Below are 18,811 nucleotides of genomic sequence, written 5' to 3'. Positions count from 1 at the left end.
TGATTTTCCTTCCTTTTCCCATATCCAATAAGAAAGCAAATAAAGTTATGAAGAGACAAACTAGATTTGCTCATTGTTTGCATTCATAACCAAAGTTAAGACATTATTTATTTGGGTGTAAGTGTATGCAAGAACCATCAATACTGCTATTTTATCCAGTCCTACACTGCAAATCTGTTGTCAGCAAGCTTTGAACAACTTGGAGCACTTGATGTCCCAGCTACAAAATAGAGGATTTATTATTATTATTATTATTATTATTATTATTATTATTATTATTATTATTATTATTATTATTATTATTATTATTATTATATAAGGTATGTGTGATTATTGGGTTATTACTACTACTACTACTACTACTACTACTACTACAATAACTGACTTAAGTCACTGTCTAGGAGGTCCACTGAAACTGTCATTTTATTTTTTATTAATTGAATAAATCTTAAATTGATTATTAATTGTTCATAACTTTGTATGGTGCATAATGATGAGACCCATTAGCTAAAGATTAGACTCAATATATACTGCAGGAGTCCCCAATCTCCAGGCGATGGCCCATTACTGGGCCTTAAGCTTCTCAGAACTGCACAAGAATGCATCCCCATTCACACAAATGGAGCTGTGTGTACGTGCTTGCCCATTGCATGCGGGGAACCAACTCCTGCCCCCCTCCCCCGCCAGTCCACAAAGCCAGAAAAGTTGAGGAACTGGGTTTAGATAATGAAACAAATAGATTTTTCTTAAACCATAGTTAGTGATCTAGTGGGGTATGATGCTAGTTGCCTTCTTGTGTTGCACCTTGACAGTCAGTTGGCTGTCAGACATCTTTGTGGAACTCCTGGCTCTCTAAAGACACAGCAGTGGATATACCACCAATCACCACCCTGTCCTTGAATGGCTGGGTGGACTGGATATTAACATTTGAACCACTGTAAGTCCATATATTTGTCATATGCTAAATAAGTAAAATAGTTGTCTAGCCTCATGAAAGCTTTTCCAAGCTACAAACTACTGAGTTAAAATATGATTCCCATTAGACATTATGATTCCCATTAGCCAACAAAATCAAATTTAAGAACTTTTTATCCTCCCACACTCGTAAAAACTAAACAACTAAACTAAACAGTAAGCAGAGGTAAAACCATATTAACTTTAGAGAAGCTTAGATGTGTATTTTGTGAAACTAAGAAACGTCAATTCCAGTATATATAAGAAACAGTCAATTCCAGTATATTGGAATACACTGTATTGTCCTGTCATTTCTAAGCTATCACTTTATGAGTGCAATTGCTGAACTTGATACAAATTGTTTCAATTAATACTGTGAAAAGGAAACTAATTTTTGACTACATAAATGAAGTTTGTTATTATATTTTAGATTTTTATGTAGATAAGTGAAAGTTTTCCCTAGAGTGATATTTTTGTTTCAGACAATATCTGCTTTGACAACTGACATACCATGTTAAACAGTGTTAGAAGGATATATCTAAATTTCTGTGGCAGGGAAAAATTATGAGTTAAATATAAGGTGTTACAAGATGCAAAGGTTTGCCTGAGTTGAAATTGTATTTTTCAGCTTGCTGTTTGGTTTTGAAGAAAAAGCTAAAAGTGCATGAAAGAGGAGAAAAAGTAAAACAGAAAAGAAAGAAAAAAAAATACACAGAAGTAGCTTCCAATCTTTTTCAGCAGTTATAAATACAATTATAAATGTGTCTCTTACTCTATGGTTACAACATAGCTCTTTTCTTTCTATAATCTATTCTTTCTAATGATTAAAACCACAAATCCTAACTTCATTTTTTTATAGCAAAAGGTTTTCCAGTCATTTCCTAACTGGTTCTTCAATTTCATTGTCCTTTCCTTTTTATCATCTTACATTAGTTTGTAATAATTTCAATGTGTATGTCCTCTTCTTCTGCCCACTACTTTTACTTTCTCCTAGGTTATTACATTATAGCCTTTATATTACTTCATATCTCTATATTTATAATCTGTATATTACTTTCTAACTTTATATTGCTTTCTAACTTCAAATTACTTTCTATGTTTATGTCCTTTGACAGAGTTATTGCTTGTAGGTGAGGGGAATGCTATAGATATAATGCACTTGGCCTTCAACAGATTCTCTCATGATATTATCCTAAATAATACAGTAACATCAGAGCTGAATGACCAGTCTAGACCAGAAGTAGAGTGGAGTGCCATAGGACTTTGTCCTTGGTCCTATGCTATTCAACATTTTAAAATATTACTTTAATGAGAAAGATAAGGGGAAGTTATCAAATTTGTAGATGACACAAAGCATAGCTAATTGGCCAATATTTTAAAAGAGACAATTTTTTTTTTAAAAAGCCTAGATCGTCTTAAGAAATCAAGCTACCCATCAGAAACAACATACTGTTATATGACTTATCATTCAGTAGGGTTGGCTACCACCTGAAATATTATTACCTCCTTTGTTGAGGTCTTCAAATAGAAAGTTGACCATATGAGTCCTAAATTCACTTTCAGCTCTATGATTCTATAGTTCTATTGTTGAATATATGAGAATATCTTGGAAAGTCTATTTTGTAATTTCCTTCCCCCATTGAATAAAAAACAGCAAAGAAAAAGGAGGTTATTGTCAAGGAAAATATTGATTGAGAAGTGATACATTTTGAGATAAAAAATTTTTAGAAACTGGAGCTATGCAGATATACAATAAATTGTAAAAAAGATTACAAGCCTAGATTCCTATTTCATAAACAACTTTATAAGTGGTAATCAGCATCTTGAATTGCACCTATAAGCTAACTGGTAACCCAGTACAACTTACAAAGCATAACTATTAAATGGGCTCAATGAGGAATGCTGATAATTGCTTTTGTTGCTTCATTCTTCAACTGCTACATTTTTTTGAATGGTTTTCAAAGGCAATTCATTGCTGTAGCTTATATGATTAGTGGCCAAAGCAATCTTTTCTAAAAAGGTTAACATTCCCTAAAATTCAAAATAAAGATTCAAGAGTCTGAAAGATTTTATATTGTCCTTGTTATTGACAGAAGAAAGATGGGGTTTGTTTTGTTCCTGTGTTAAGAAACAAAGTGAGAAACAGTAGACTTTTGGGGCAAATTATTCATACATTAACAGCTGCTATTTATCTGCTACACATTTATGTGGCCTACATTTGACTGATGAAGATGATGACTACAACAATCTTTTTAAAGTTGCCCAAATTCCTATGTCATTGTGGAGTACAAAAAATGGTTTTATTGTTGGCTTTATTTAAGAATATCACAATTTAAAAGAGCAGGTTATATATAGGATACTTGCAAAACTGAAACCATTAATAGTACATGGACTTCCCAACAATACCACAAATCTTGATTAATGTATAAGGAGATTCTCATTAAGTAATGAAATGGAAAAGCTGCTACTCCAATAATCGTTAGGCTAACACACTTTCCTTTTCCCTGCAAAACATATTAGCAAAATGGACTACAGGCCAAATCATGCATTTTATACAAAGTCTGTTTGATCCATCTGTGACTCATTGGAAGGAAGTCCCTCTTATAAGACATTAATATTAATGCAGATCTTTGAGCTCTTTCTGCCTTTGGTTAATTAACTGAAAGAGCAGCAGAGTCCAAAATCAATCTTTTAAAAATTTTATATCATAACCTTTCTTCAAGTACAATCAAGGTTCTTCACCTATATATTTGATTTGGAGGTTATTCTTGTAAACTTTGACCTAGATAGTGCTGATAAGCAAGTCTTTTTCTCTGGATCCAGAGATTAACTAAAAAAGAGTTCAAAAATCCAAGCCCAGTGAGAATGACAAGAAAATATTGTTGTTTAAAATGAGATATCTTATGAAAAAATCTTTGCATGGGTCATGTCAGTGGAGAAATCAAGAGTCATTTTACCAGACCTCCATACTGCACGAGATATTATAAAATTAGGTTTTTATTATTTATATTTATATTTTATTTTTATTTGCTTTTTTTAATTAAATCTGTAGGCCATCCATTCTACCAAGTGATAAGCAAAATATTCACACTCTGATATGACTATCTATGTTGGCTAGTTTACAAAATTATCCAAATTATCTTCATCCATTGCAATGTTAAGAACATTGAATTATCTAGTAAAAATTAAGAATCTGGACAGTTAGTAATTGTTTATGTGAATTATTTATGAAAAAGTATGGATGTTTCTAAAGGTTGTATTTATACAACTAGAAAAGGATAATTTTCTGAGGGAATCAGGGGTGGGATACAACAGGGTTAATTACTGGTTCGGGATTTACAAGCTTCCCTGCCCGCTGTGAGCCACGCGCCTGTTAATCGTCATTAGCACGCTGCTGCCAAGAAGCAGCCTTTGAAACAGCCCTCTTTTCTTGTTTTTTTTAACTGCGGCTAATGCCTTGTTCGGCAGTTGAAGTTGAAAAATCAGGAAATAAAGATCAGGTAAGAGCCCAGGTGGGCGGGTGGGCAAAAACATCAGCAGACATAGAACTGGTTCTATGTTTGCTGCTCTTCAGAGCTACTGGTACTCAGAGGTGGACAGAACTGGTAGAAACCCACCCCTGGAGAGAATATACAAATGCTTTGGGAAACATTTTGGTTGTGCTATTTGTCACATTCCCAATTTTATGTCTTCAGTTCTTTCATTCCTACATCTTATTCCTTGATTTTTGAACTCTCTCTCCCCATTGCATGCCTAGCCTCTCTACACATCACACCACTCTCTAAAGTCATATAACAGGCATTCGTCACTTAACTATGGTAATTAGATCCAGCAACTCTGTCACTAAACAATATGGTTGTAAAGTACAATGTAACATGACAGGCTATCCATGTTGCGATTGTTAGGCTAATCTCACAGGGCCACAGATCCCAAGGCCACAGATTGGAAACTGGCAATGAAGGTTGTAAATGGTAATCAACTGACTGCAAGATACATTGTAACTGCAAGCTGGTTGCCAATTTCTCCAAATTGTGATCATGTGACTGTGGTGATGATGTAATGGCTACAGCTACAAGGCCCTGTTGTAAGTCCCTCTTGTGTTTAGCACAAATATAACCTCAGAACTTGTAAGAATCTGTGCTTACAAATGACTGCCTATTACTAAAAATGGTGGAGAGTTTTATCTTTTGTCAAGCTAACAAACCCCTGAAGCCCTGCAGGACTTTCAGGAATTGCTGAAAACTGCTGAAAAACAGACTGTATATTAAAAATGTCTGGCTTCAGCAGTTGAGTAAAGCATTGAGTGGCTTTAGGGATTTGTAACTCAAGCAAGTCCATCATTTTCAGTAATAGGCCACCCATTTGTATGTAGAGGTACTTCTTAAATTAGACATTCTTAACCTGTGGATTGCCTATATGTGTAATCATTAACTTCATTTCTAGACTGTCCAACTGCAAAGGACCTATATAGAAAACAACAGATAACAATAAATTAAATTTAAAATAACAATACAATTAGATACTCTCAATCAACTCAGTCTGAAACATAGTGAAATAGGATTCTTTTCTTTTCTTTTTTTGTAAATTTTATTTGAGTTTTCACAAAGAGAAAAAAAATACAAATAAAACATCTTTTTTGAAAGCAGCACAATCCCGCAGCAGCACAATCTGTTTCTTCGTACAGACACAAATTCAGGTTCATGCTCATTTTTATATTCTATTCCATATCTTATTACTATTTTACATTTTCTGCATAGCTTCTCCCCTCTTTTAATTTTCTCAATTTTATTTTAATTATCTCATCTCAATTCAAATCATTGTATTTATATTTTTTGTCTGTCCTGTTTCAATTATCTATTATCTTTTCTCATTAAACAAAATTTCTCCTGAAGTTACTGATTGGAGTATGATGCCGTTATATCTTTTCTCTAAAGTTGTAACATTCAATATAATACATAACTTCCATTCGGATTCTACTTGGTACATTCTTAAAATACACATTGTATTCTTAAAAAAAAGAAAAAAATTATAAATGTATATAATTAAAACAACATTCCATTCCAATTCAATTCTATCATTAATATTAATATTCATTAAAGTCTTAACATTTTTAACATTACTTTTCAATTAAATATCATACTTCTATGGGAACAATTATAAGCTTTCCATAATTAATTCCCCCCCCTTCACTTATATTTTATAAAACATTAACTAATTAAAATGTTCCCATTCCTTCTTAATTCAATTTTCTCATTTATTTTATTTCACTTATTTTATTCACAAATATTTCACTAAATTACACTAACTATTTTATTCCTCATTTTAATCATACGTTGTTTCCAATTTTCTAAAGTTATTTCTATTACTAATATAGCAATACAATCTTATATAACTTTACAGAATCCCTTTTTCAATTAGATTTTCACCCATTATCTCTAAATAGGTCGTGTTTCTCTATATCTTGCTCCGATCCTTTGTAACTTCTTTTCCTTTCCTTCTTCCCTCTCTTCTTCTCTCTCCCCCTTTTACCCCCTTGTCTCTCTACCTCTATTTCTCTCTTCTGTATTCCCCGTTTCTGTTGCTTTCCAGTATTATACTTATTTTTCGAATTATTTTTCTTTTCTTTGGTTGTTTTTTTAAGTCTTAAATTCTCCATTCTCTTTCCCCCCCTTTCCTTTTCTTCCCCACATAAAATTACTTGTTCATTAAAGATGGCTTCTTTTTTGTCCCAGTCTTCTTGTTTTGCAGTCTTTTCTTGTTGTTTCTCATAGTTCCAAATCTCCATTTCTAAGAATTGAAAAACGAAGCCAAAAGAACCCTTCCCTTCTTGTACATCTTCTTTATACTTTTTAAGTTCCATTTTCAATTCATCCAGAAGTGGTGCCATTATATACGTTTTTAAACAACCACCCGATTGATTTTAGTCATTCAAATATAATAACCAAAAATCCAAAGATCACCAAATAATCCAAATACGTGCAAGCTGTTTCTTTTTTGCTCTTTTTTTCACTTTCTCTTCCTGGGGTTACTATTTAGTTGCAAAGTTTCAGTTAAAATGTATCTTTTAGAAGTCTTGTTGAAGTTTTACTTTAGATTCTTTTTAATTCTAGGCAGTCTCCTCCCTCTTCCAGATCCTGCCCTTATTCTTTTTCTCTCCCTTCCTGCTTATGAAAAAGAAAATTTTTAATGTCCAGAAATCTTTATTATCCCTTTAGCATTTTGTTTTATTTTCAGCTTAATTGCCTATTGATGTCAAAGCGTATTTTTCCGATTTCTTATTTAAGTCTCTTAGTTGTCAGTATAGGGAAGGAGAGAGAAGGAAAAAAAAGCCAAACCTTTCCCTTTTCACTTTCCTTCGCTGCTTCCCACTCTTCTTTGGCAGCAATGTTATTTCTTGTAAGTTTAAATTCCAGGGTACCTTGGTTGTTGCTTTTACAATTTAACCCAGTCAGCCAAAACTTTCACTTCTTATCTTCCTCCTGCCCATTCTTTTCCGGTCAAGTTCTTCTTTGTGGTGGCCATTCCTGACCACCGCTGCAACCGCCTTCGGGAAAGGGAGTAATGGCCAGCTGAGGAGGAGAGATGCAGCTCTCCTCGACCCTGCTGGCAGTCTCCCTCCCTCTTCACCACCTCTATGGGGTGGCTTAGCCCCGAAACCAGCTGGCTCGGGGCGCTCCAGCGGCGAGCCCAGACAGAAACCATGCATGATCGCGGATTTCTTTTTTTTTTTGAACAAACTTTATTAATTTTTAAAGACATACAAAACATAAACACACAGAAACACAAAACATAAAAGCATAAAAAAATCTCTTTTCTGAAAGTTGCTTAGTCCCGGGTTAAAACTCTTGGTACAGAAACAAATTCAAATTCATATTCATTTTATATACCATTCCATATCTTGTTAGCATTTTCAATTTTCTATATAACTTCTCCTCTCTTTTAAATTTTTATTTTATTTATCTCCTCTCAATTCGAATCATAATATTTATTATTCTTTGTCTGTTCTATTTCCAGCTATCCATTTATCTTTCTTCTTTGAAAAAAAACTTCTCCTGTACACTAAATGGAGTATGATGCCTTTATCTCTTTCCCCTATATTTATAATACTTAATATAAAACACATAACTTACATTGGGATTCTGTCTGGTATGTTCTAAAATTATACAGTATTATCAAAACCAATACAAATCTATTCATTAATATTGATATTCATTTATATCTTAAACATTTAGCACATTACTTTTCAGTTAAATCACATAATTTTATGGGAGCACCTATTTTCCATAGTTACTCCCCCCCCCACATCAGATATTATAGATAATTATTTCATTACGATGTTCCCCCTTCTCCTACTTCAAATCTCTCATTTCACAAAAAGTTTCACTAGGATAACATAGTCTAATCATTAATATTAACAATCATTTATATCTTAAACATTTTACCCATTTCAGTTAAATATCATGCCTTTGTGGGAACATTTATGCTTTCCAAAATTATTCCCCCCCCCCCACATCACATATCTTAAGTCATTGTTTCATTACAGTACTCCCCTTTTCTTAACAAAAATTTCACTAGATTATACTAAATATTTTGTCGCATTTTAAATTACATATTATTTCCAATTTTCTATGGTTATTTCTAAATACAAATATAGAAATGCAATCTTATGTACCTTTCTAGAATCCCCTTTTCAATAAAATTTATCCATTATCTCTAAAAAAACTTTTGCTTCTTTACATCTTGCTCCCCACCATTAAGGCTTCTCATCCCTTCCTTTCTCCTTTGCTTCTTCTTCTCCTTGTCCTCTTTACCCCCTTGTCTCTCCACCTCCCTTTTATTCTGCTTTCCCCCTTTCTGTTGTTTCCTAACATAATATCCCCTTTTCACCTTATTCTTCTCTTTTTGGATTGTTTTTCCAAGTCCTAAAGTCTTCTTTTCCTTTTTCTCTTTCTTTTTTCCTTCTCCAACCAAAGTTATTTGTTCATCAAAGATGGCTTCTTCTTTGTCCCAGTCATCCTGTTACTCATTCAGCTTTACATAAGTACAAACCGCCATTTCTAAAAAAGAGTGCCAAGGACATCTTTCCCTTCTTGCTTTTCTTTTTCATATTTTTGGTATATAAGTTTCAGTCCAACCACAAGTGATGCCATTGTACAGAGAAAAAGTTTTTCCAAACAACCACCCAAGTGCTTTTAATCAGAAATAGTTCTCAGAAGTTCCAAAATCACCAAACAATCCAAACAAGCTGTTTCTTTTAAATACTTTCTCCTTCTTCACTTTCTCTTTCTGGGGTTAAAGTTTAGTCACAAAGTTCCCTTTAAAATATATCTTTTAGAAGTCTTATTGATGTTTAGTGACTCTTTAGAATTCTAGGCAATCTTTTCCTTATTTTCAAATTTTGCTCCAATTTTTTTCCCCTCTCCCTTCCCACTCACAGCCAAAAAGATTTTTTTTCCCCTTTAAATGTTCAGAAATCCTTATCCCTTCAGCATTCAATTACCTCCAATGCAGGTTTTCGGATTTCTCTTATGATTCCATCCGCTGTCATGTTAGGAAGGAGAGTGAAACGAAAAAAAAAAAAAAAAAGAAACTTTCCCTTTTAGAATATTCGCAGCTTGTAACTCTCACTGGAAACAATGTAGCCTTCAAAATTCCAGGGCACTTTCTCTTGCCTTGTCCCGGTTGAAAGCAACTTTCATAATTCTTCCAACTTTCTCCCTCCTGCACCTGCTTGTCTGGCTGCAGATTTCTTCGTGGCGGCCATTGCTGACCGCCCCTCCTCCGCCTTGGGAAAAGGGGGTTCTGCCGGCTGGGGAGGGGGTCTGCGACACCCCCAAGCCCCTGTCCGGATCCCCCCTGTCTTCAGCTGCCTCTATGGGGCAGCTATATCCCCCAGATCCAAACGGATCGGGGGAACCTTACGGCAAACGCAGCAGGGATCGCTCAGTATCGCGAATCCCTGCTGCTGCCGAAACCTTGCAAACCGGAAGACTGTTCACGATTGCGGATTTCTGTCTGTCGCTGAAGCCCTTCAAACCAGAAGACCCTGGATTCTTTTCATTTGTTTTCCAAATGTTTGGAGATACTGTCCTCGTTTCTATCAGCTGTGTACCTCAGTAAGGAACAAGGAGTTTCTTTAAATAGCAGGATCAAATAGGCAGATTCCATATTCAAATAGAAGCAGGAAATGTGATTTCCATTGAAACTTATTAAGGAATATAGGACTGGTTTATAAATACAGGAAATCTAAGAGTTAATAATATGTCTTATATTTTTTTAATATCTATATGTGTGGAGTTTTATTTTCCACTTTAAGCAAAGACAATATTCTTACCTGGAACATAGAAGAAAATAACTGAATCCAAAATATTTCATTTGAGAAAACAGTGAGAAACTTTGAAGAAAAGACTTTGTAACGGAACTTTTACCGTGTGAAATTCTAGTATTAAAATATACAGTGATTCCAATTACAAAATTTAATTGTGTACCTTATGTAAAGAAGGCTTTCATTTGTTGATTCCTTACATATAATTTTCACACAGCTGTTCGCTGCCATAAAATGTCCTTTGCATTTGTCAATGATCAGACAGCTTTCTAGTAAAAGCAGATAAAAGCCATTCTTGAGTAAACTCAAAAAAGATGTATTTTGCCAGTGGCTTTGAAGGGAAGCCAGGTAATTTATGTCTAAATATAAAGAAAAAAAACCCATAAAAACTGCCTACCTGCCTAGGTCTGCTTACCATATGTAAAGACTATAACTTTACACACAAATGTAAGTTTTATAAAATGTGGGAGAAATACTCTATTTTGTTCTTAATCCAAGTCAATTGTGTCAGGTATACATTCTGCAAAACTGGGGACAGTATTAATGGTTCCTTTGGGTTTATACAAAAATATAAGGAAAACCTTACAAATTAACAGTTTATGTGGCATCAAAAGAAAAGGGTTTTCCTTTTCCTGTAGTTGTTTATGTAGGGGTGATTCTACTATGTAAATAATGTGATTTATTCATTTCTGAAGCAATCATGAGATCCAGTGTTTATTTCTCCAAGGACTGTTGGAAAGGTTAGCAAAAGTCTGGTAAGTTTATGCTTCTCCACTATATTCCAGATATTACCTTAAAAAGTCCATAAGTGAATACCCTACCTTTTTTTGTTGTTAAGTAAAGGCAATACACCTTTGTATGCCTTTAAAATTTCATTAAACTGACTAATCAGCAACCATCCTATATAGAAAAATGTTTAGTTTCTTCCTCACCATTCTGATGAAGATTCAGATTAAATTCTCTTAGTGTTAGTGTGAAAAATATTGCCTTGGTAATTTAAGGAGCAAAGAAAATTATTCACTTTCACTATTTGCCTGTAAATTCCTACTATCTTTTATCATTTTGCCAAGTTAGGCAAGAAAGCTAAATGCATTCAGTCTTTTTTTTTTTTAATTAAAAAATCCAGGAAAGATGAATAACAAATTATTCAGTAATGATGAAAAAGACTCACGTCTATGGATATTTTCAGTCAGAAGCTTAGAGCTTCTGGAGCATGGGAAACTACCAGAGGACTGGAAAGGAGCTGGTATGATTCCAATCTTCAAAAGGGTGGAAAAAAATTAGATCCAGGAAGCTACAGACCAATCTGCCCACGTTAACATCTGGGAAAATCCTGGAAAAAATAATCAAGGAGTGGATTTGTGATCACCTAGAAACAAACATGGCAATGACTGGAAGCCAGCATGGGTTTATTAAAAATAGATCAGGCCAGACCACATTGCCTGCTTTGACAAAGTGACTAAATTAGTGGATTAGGGAAACGCTGTGGACATAGTTTATTTAGATTTTAGTAAGGCATTTAACAAAGTAGACTACAGCCTAGGTAAGATAAAACAATTGGAATAGATAGTGGTACTTCTATTCTAGATGGATTCGCACAGGCTGACTAACCACACTCAATGTAATTCCTCTATGGAACTACATCTACATGAAAGGAAGAATAGCAATAGCACTTGAACTTATATACTTTACAGCCCTCTCTAAGCAGTTTAAAGAACATATTACCCTCAACAATATGAGTCCTCAGAATGTTACTATTTAACATCTTCATTCATGATCTAGATCAGGGGATAAAAGGAGAACTCATCAAATTTGCAGATATTAACAAGCTGGGGAACTAACACTTTGGAAGATAAACTCAAGATTCAGAAGGATTTTGACAGACTTGAACACTGAGCTTATTACCATGGTAATAACCATTTTGATATCTCTCTCTTTCTTCCATCAAGGTAAAGTAAATTGTTTATCAAGTTTTGTTTACAATCTTGCAAGCAAAAAAATTTGTGAACTTCATTTGACAGCAATTGTCTTTATTAGACTTTGTCAAGGGAGTTGCTTTATCCCACACTGTTTCTGCAAGTTACAGCTGCATGATGTAGTGTAAAATGTATGGTATATGATTTCATAAGGGCTTTAGTTTTACTGAACTAATTTAGTATATGAAGGAAGCCAAAGGCAATAATAAAATAAAGTATCATTTTCTTCCAAAATACAATTCAACTTGCTTACATTGAGAATTAACTTGGGTTATTGTTGAATTTGATTTTATATCAGATGTAATCTATATCTTAAGTTCCATATAAGATAACAGAAAGCATCCACTAATTAGCCAATGAAAAGCGGATAACTAGAATACATTTAGGAGTATAGATTGTACAACTTCGGTATCTGCTGATATTGTCATACCCATGATGAAGATCCTGCCTATTTTGTTATTTATAATGCACTAATATTCATTCATTCATTCACTTGCTCATTCATTCTTCACATAGACATCATTCTCATGTAACTTGACTCTGGATGAAGTACAATAGTAATATGGTGTCTTTGTTGTCCAGATGAATTTCCCCTTGTGGATGGGATGCAAAAGGAGGGACAAAATGAATGAAATATGAATGACAAAATTTAACATATTTTTATTTATTTTAAATAATTAAATAGAATTGTTAAATTATCCTGTAGTGAGTACAGTAAGTTGGCTGTGGTGAGTTGACTGGTGAGTTGGCAATGGTGAATTGGCCACAGCGAGGTGGCTGGGGCAAGTTGGCCCATTCCAACATTTATGTGCTTTAGATATTAGATATTAAGGACATTAACTTTTACATAGAATAATGCATTGGAACATTCCTTATCAGAAGACAGTATATTGATAGGGCTTGAGACTTTCCCAATTTTCTGCATAAGAGCTTATTTAAAGTCACTGACAGAAAACACTAATAAGATGCACACACTGTGCTTCATGTAGGCACTCGGCAATAAAAGCAGCAGGGAGTCAGACGTTTTTTAAAAATACAGTTCTTTGACAAAATAATAAGAAACTAAAGAAATAATGGATAAAATTATTTGAACAATTAAATACACCAACATAGTATGCTCTTAAAAATAACAATTTCACTTTTATAGCTACTGGATTTTTTAATTATATAAAATGGAAACCACTTCACTGCCATACTGGAAACTTCATATTCATTGTTTGTCCCCACCCGCCGCAATTTTATACTGGTGTTATAATGTAAGAATAATATTACTGAAATCAATTGCTTTTTCAAAAATAATAAAGCAAACAGTATTCAGTGAACTCAGATGATAATGTTATAAGGAATGAGTCAATCAGTTTATTTGCAGCCCAGTCAATTTTACATACAGTTATTCATACAATTATATTCATAATTGCATTCCAGAATAATGTGTATTTTTAAAAGCAACATACTTGTAAAAGTAAATTGGGCTGCATTTTCACACAAAATCTATGCGTGCATGTTCTGGAACAATAAAACCTTGTATGCAAATTTCTAAATGCACTTTACCCTATTATATGAAAAGATATTTTAAAAATTTGTTGAGTAATGAACTATGTTGCAAATGGGGACAATCGAAAAGCATTCCAATACATCAAAGCCTTTTCTAATGGAGCCTCTGCTCTTAGAGCTTGATTTGTGATATAAATACTGCATGTGGAATAAATGAAAATTTAATCCAAGTATTGAGCGCATCCACAGTTGGAAACTCTGTATTTTATTGGTCACTGATGGTGAGCACTTGCTTCCCAATCAATGGAAACAGTCAGGACAGAGTGCTACAAACACTCCCAGCTGGAATATATGAAATAACATGTGAATAACCTAGCATGTGTTACTTATGTTTAAATCTATGGATATCAATTTGTGTTTTTTTTAAAGAACACAATCTCATCTAAAAAGAGAATGTGCATATGTTCTCCTGTTTCTGTTTTAATTTATGGTGTTAGTGGGTGGCTGTCATTGAAAGGGAGAGAATTATGACAAATGAGGAAGATTGAGATGTATTTATATTTATGGAATGGCTCTGTTACTATGTGTACGCTTGCAAATCTTGTTCTTAAGTTCTATTTCTGTAAGCAGGTCAGAGTCTGACTAGTCTGCGCTGTCTGTGCTGTTGCCTCTTTTTCCCTCTGAAGGGCTAGAGTTAGAGAACTGCTACCACTTGGTTTGCACTTGTAAGAAAACAGCACAACACTGCTGTTTACAGAGACACTGATGATCAATTTTGTCTCTGATACATTTTTAAAAACTGTATTGGGAACCAGAATCAGCAGTCCAAAGATAAGTTTCTTTCAGTTCATTCCACTCTTATTGAGTATTTAGGTGAGGCCTTAGAATCCAGGCAATCACTTCCATATTATCTGAACAGAAATGTTAAAACTGAATGTATTCAGTTAGAAATCAAATCACAATACCACAGAGAATTTCTTGCAGGTTTCTTTAGTCAGAACTGCACTGGCTAAACCCTAAGCAATGTGGAATTATTCACACAATATGTCCATGCACTTTTTAAAATAAATAGCAGCTGTGAGGAAAAAGCTTCCTGAGATTGGGGACCATTGGAGTGGATTTTAATTCTTTATCCCCTTTGCAGTCTTTAGGCAGACCACCCTCTCTTACAGCTGTTCTTAATAGTATGATAGTGTCTCAGGCATTAATGGAATCTGTCTTCCTAATATAAGCAATGTTTGCACAATGAACCTGCTTTAACCCACTCATTACTGTTATCCCTATGAGAAGGGATATAGTGGCAATAGTCCCAGAAGCAAAATCTCCAGCAATGATAGTGCTACAAGTTTATGAGAGCCCTCCTGTCCCTTACTATTTCACACTGGGAAGCAATGGTATATACTTGTTAATATAAGTAGCTGCATGGCTATTGCACACATACATCAGTAAGATAGTGTCAGAATAGTGTTGGTGTTAACAGCCTTGTCTTCATTGCTGCCCCTTGTGTAAAAAACAGTGATTTATTGATCATCATGTTGTGATGTCTCTAGCAATCTTGATGGAAAAGCTCCATGTACCTAGTCCTCATTTAACAACCACTTGTTCAAAATTGTGATAGTGCTGAATGAATGGTACTTAAACCATCCTTGAAGTTCTGGCCATCATGGCAATACCCCCCCCTCCCCAGTCATGTCACTGTGGAGCTTGGCTAACACTTACAATGGTTGCAGTGCCCTGCAGTCATGTGATTGCCATTTGGGAGCAAAGCTATCAGGGAAGCCAGTAGGGAAGGTCACAAGTCACTCCAGGAAGCCATTTGCACTTTCCCCCACCCAGCAGCGGCCACCACTGGCCTCTGGCTACCTGCATACGCTTCCTCATTTGCAGCAATCACATGCCTTCCTGATGGCCTTCTTACCACTTGAGATTTCCTTAACAATCTGCAATCATTGCCAGGATTGCTATCACTATGTGGACTTCACATTTTATGACTTCATTGCTTAGTAATGAAAATTCTGCTCCCCAATTATCATTATAAATTGCAGTGTACTTATATTGAACTGTGTTAAACACCAGAAGGCAGTACATAACCAATTTTATTCTGTTTGGAATTCATCAGGTGTACTTAGCCATAGATTCTACTATAGGGTTTTATCTGTCTACTAAGAATTAAACCTAAAATCTTTGTATTTTAAGTGACTATATAGTTTATCAATTTAATGAGTTGCTCAGTAGTACTGTTGAAGTAGCACTGTAGTTGACATTTTTGGTTAGCATAGAGAAGATTTTCAGTATGAAAGTTGTAAGAAATATTTTTTTAAAAAAAAGACTTTTCTTCAGTAGCTATATTTTCCCCAGTTCTCCTTTAATAACAAACAAATTTGTTTTACCAGTATATTTTACCAGTTTACCATTTTACAAGTCACATGTAATAGAAGAGATTCAACAGACAGATGCATATATATAAGTTAGGGAGAAAAATTATTAGCAATAACTTTTCTGGAAGAAAAAGATGGGAAGGTTTAGACCAGGGGTGTCAAACTTGCATCATCATGGCAGCGTCACATGACATATTGGGACTTTTTTCCCCTTTGCTAAACTGGGTGGGGGTGGGATCAGCATGTGATGCATCCAGCCCATCGGCCACAAGTTTGACAGCTCTAGTTTAGACTGCGCATCATTGCAAGCTGAGAGTCTCAGTCCAGTTAGTATAGACTAAGCCAGTATGAGCAAAAGAGAAGAGCAGCTTAAAGAGTAATTCTGGATTTTCCCTAAGATATAATTGTTTAGTTTCCCTTGTATCCACCAACCATAGTTGATCCCTCTTCTGTTGTTTTACCAGAAACATGTAACAGTATAAATAAACTATGTCCACAAAGGGCCAAGGTGACTTGTCTCACCTGGTATCTCACCATAGTTGTGATGCAAGATCTTTCTAAGAAGGGTCAAATTTGCTAGCCTAAGATGCCAAACCTCTGACAGAAACATTGTTCAGAAATTAAGTCACCTTCCACCTTTAATGTCATACCAAACTAAACAAATAAAATGTGAGAAATTGCTTTTTCAAACAGATCTTTAGAGTTTTCACTTTAAAATTCAAATATGAAACTTTCTGCATCAACACCACATAACTTTAAAAAAAAAACCTTTTGCTGAATAGTTTTGAGGCTCTAGGGATAATTTTTTTTCTCTTATCCTCATACCAAACAAGGTACAAGAGAAATATTTCAAAAACAATTGCAGTGAAATCCTTGAAGGCATTCAGCTGATGCTGAAACCTTTGTAGAAGGTCTGCCCTTAAAATGGCCATCTACTCTAATTGTTTTCATCCCATTCTACCAAAACAAAAACAAAAACAAAAAATGAAGCAGCTTCAATCATTTTTATGTTTCCCTTGACATTCTGCAGATAATTTTTTTAACAGTTAAATCTCATATCTACCAATGATTTGATAACTTTCTCCTCAGATCTAAAATTGCAAGCTCAAATCAAGTCATGCCATATTTGAACTGAATCAGAGCTTATCTGCATCGGGCTACTGGTTTCAAAATGCTTAGAAACAGAGATGTATATTTCTTTTGTTATCTGTTTGCCTTTTGTATAATTGCTATTTCTTTGTTATTTTGAAAGCACTTTCCACCAAAATTCCCATTACTGTATTTCTATTTTGCCTGTTTACAAAACTTTGTGCCTTGTTCTGCCTTTTGAAGAAGAAAGTTATCAGCGAGACAAACCATGAATTAATTAAAATTCCCAACCCATCACCACTTGTGCTTCATGCCTCATTGAAAAATCTGCTGTTTGCTTCCAGAAAACATCTTTTCTTCTTGGGTGGCCAGAGGTGGATATCAATAACTGTTGTTTTTAATCCCTTCTTCTGTTTATGTGTTTCCAGATGCTTCAATAACAATACCAAGTTAATTATCTTTAATTTCTATGTCAGATGTGCATATTTTAGCATACAGTGCAACTTCCTATCCTTTCTATTGCTTCTGTTTCTTCTGACCAAGGGGGGGAGAAATCAAATATATGGAATAAATAAATTACAAACTCAATTAAAGCATACATAACATAAATATAACTTATATGTACTAATATAACACTTGAAAACTGAAATTTATTTAAACATTTGAAACAATGCAGTATAAAGTAAGATTTTCATTAGCTTAGAAGTATAAAGAGGCTACATTTCTGTAGGGTAATACTTAGCTACCTTTTCCATCTTTTTCTAAGTGAACGATATGGCATTCCAGCAACATGTGCTACATTTACACAATCCTTTTGGTAAACATGGAGGCAATGTTAGCTATTTAAGTACTGCACATAAAAGCATTTGATTTTCAAGCTCAGATAAAGCATGGAACAAGTCTCTAATCTTTGAAGAGATTTGCGGATGGATCAGCTTCTAAGTGAAAACTTACCTTTATTTGTCCAGGTAAACGGATAAGTAATGGAAAATGGATTTAAACTTGTAGACAGAATAGTTCACATTCATGCTGAACCTCAAAGCTCTCAAAACTGAAGGCAGACCAGACATTTTAAGTGTTATGCTCAAACTGAAGTGGTTTAATTATTAACAGACTGGACAGAGTCCAAGATTTGCTGCATCCTTTCTAGGTTCATTTTAGTATTTTGATAAGCAAAACAAAGGAAGGGCAGCTAACATTATAATTTCATGTAAACTTTGGGTTTGATTAGATTAATTTTGTAATTCTTTTAAACACTACACATCTCTAAAGTCCCTTTAAAAAACAGATGGCATTTTGAGATAGCAATAGCTAATTTAGAATCAGGAATGGCATTGTTAAGAAATGTTAGTGTTTAGATTTGGGATTACTTCCCTAAAAACTGATGGTTTTTGAATATTGATCAAAATCTCATATCATACATTTTAACACAAATGCCTCTGAAAGCCAGAGTTTCTTCCATACATCACACTTAAAGGAATTTTAAACCAACCCTTCATCAGAGGAAGAATGCAAAGCCTGTGACCTCACATCTACAAAGATTCCCCTCTTTGACTTTTGTTGCAAGTCTTTGTTCGTTCTGAACCTTTGCTTTC

At 34.4% G+C, this 18,811-nt stretch overlaps 1 long non-coding RNA gene across 2 annotated transcripts in view; it reads right to left on the bottom strand.

Moving 5' to 3' along the window:
* Positions 1-18,305, bottom strand: part of LOC148131455 (uncharacterized) — a 68,999-nt gene extending 50,694 nt beyond the window's left edge. For both annotated transcript variants that reach the window (XR_015748884.1, XR_015748883.1), the window contains exon 1: positions 18,171-18,305. This is a non-coding gene — a long non-coding RNA (uncharacterized LOC148131455). The remainder of the gene's footprint in view (positions 1-18,170) is intronic.
* Positions 18,306-18,811: the final 506 nt, after the last annotated feature.

This window comes from Notechis scutatus, chromosome 3 (assembly GCF_049901735.1).
Source record: "Notechis scutatus isolate UNSWTSFEM ecotype Mainland chromosome 3, rNotScu1.2, whole genome shotgun sequence".
In the NCBI taxonomy this organism is placed as follows: domain Eukaryota; kingdom Metazoa; phylum Chordata; class Lepidosauria; order Squamata; family Elapidae; genus Notechis; species Notechis scutatus.
Note: the sequence above shows the minus strand (reverse complement) of the source record. Positions and strands in the feature narration are given on the sequence as shown.